The 961-nt window shown below is 36.0% G+C and overlaps 1 pseudogene; it reads right to left on the minus strand.

The window, feature by feature from the left end:
* Nucleotides 1-528: 528 nt before the first annotated feature.
* On the minus strand, nt 529-615 carry LOC131927207 (uncharacterized; annotated as a pseudogene).
* Between the last annotated feature and the right edge of the window lie 346 nt (nt 616-961).

The following is a 961-nucleotide window of genomic DNA, read 5'->3' on the forward strand; positions in this document are numbered from 1 at the left end:
ATTACATGAAATAGCATACAATGTACAATCAGTTTCACATCTTGATTCTTGTTTCTTCTTGTCTTTACTTTCTTGCCTTTAGACTTCAGTTTTCATTTCTTGAATCTGCTTTTCCGTCTTGATTCTTGTTACTTCCTGTTTCAAAATGTCTTTACTTTCCTTCATTTTGTCTTTTCTTGCCTTTCAGTATCTTCAATGATTTAGCTTCTTTATTTTCTCTTTTAATTTTGCTTCTTTATTTTCTCTTTTGATTTATCATTTCTTTATTGATTCCTATAGAGCTTTGAGTATAGGTTCAATGGTGTCAAGACGGAACATCCTACCTAAGATTGCTCCTAGGTAGGCGTCGTCTAGCTGAAAAGAATTGATTATTAGCCACTTGTACATTGAATCCACCATAGTACAAGTACTAGGTGGCTCTTCTCGAGAGCTTTGTGCAATCGAGGGATGTGTGGGCGCAACACCACACGATCTTTTGCATTCGATGCCTCGTTGACCAACTTCTCAGCCCCGGCAGCCAGCCCTAAAAAGGGCTAGCCGACCAAATGACTATGATTTATGTAGATCCATAACAGATACTACACTTTGATCTTAGCCAAAAGGCCGAGAAGCGATCTAAATTAATTAATGTATGGGTAAATACAGAGTTATCTTGGAATTCGTCGAGCTACACGGAGTGTTGTGTCAAGCGTCTCCGGCAGACGGAACTTGCTTAAACCGAACTTTCTCACCATATCCACAAGTCAATTCTTTAACTCAGCTAGCTGTTTGCAATTAAAACTTGAGCCTGATAATAATATAAAATTACAAAACAAAGTCTAAGCGATCCTTTTTGTAACATTATAAAATATATTCTAGTTTTGATTTACACTGTCGACAATGTTTTGTATTTTTCAAAATTATTTATGAATTTCTTTGTACATTTAGCCATTTTTGAGAGCAAACTCGTAAGTTATTCTTC

This window comes from Physella acuta, unplaced genomic scaffold, assembly GCF_028476545.2.
Source record: "Physella acuta isolate Inbredline_101_S28 unplaced genomic scaffold, ASM2847654v3 ptg001382l, whole genome shotgun sequence".
In the NCBI taxonomy this organism is placed as follows: Eukaryota; Metazoa; Mollusca; class Gastropoda; family Physidae; genus Physella; species Physella acuta.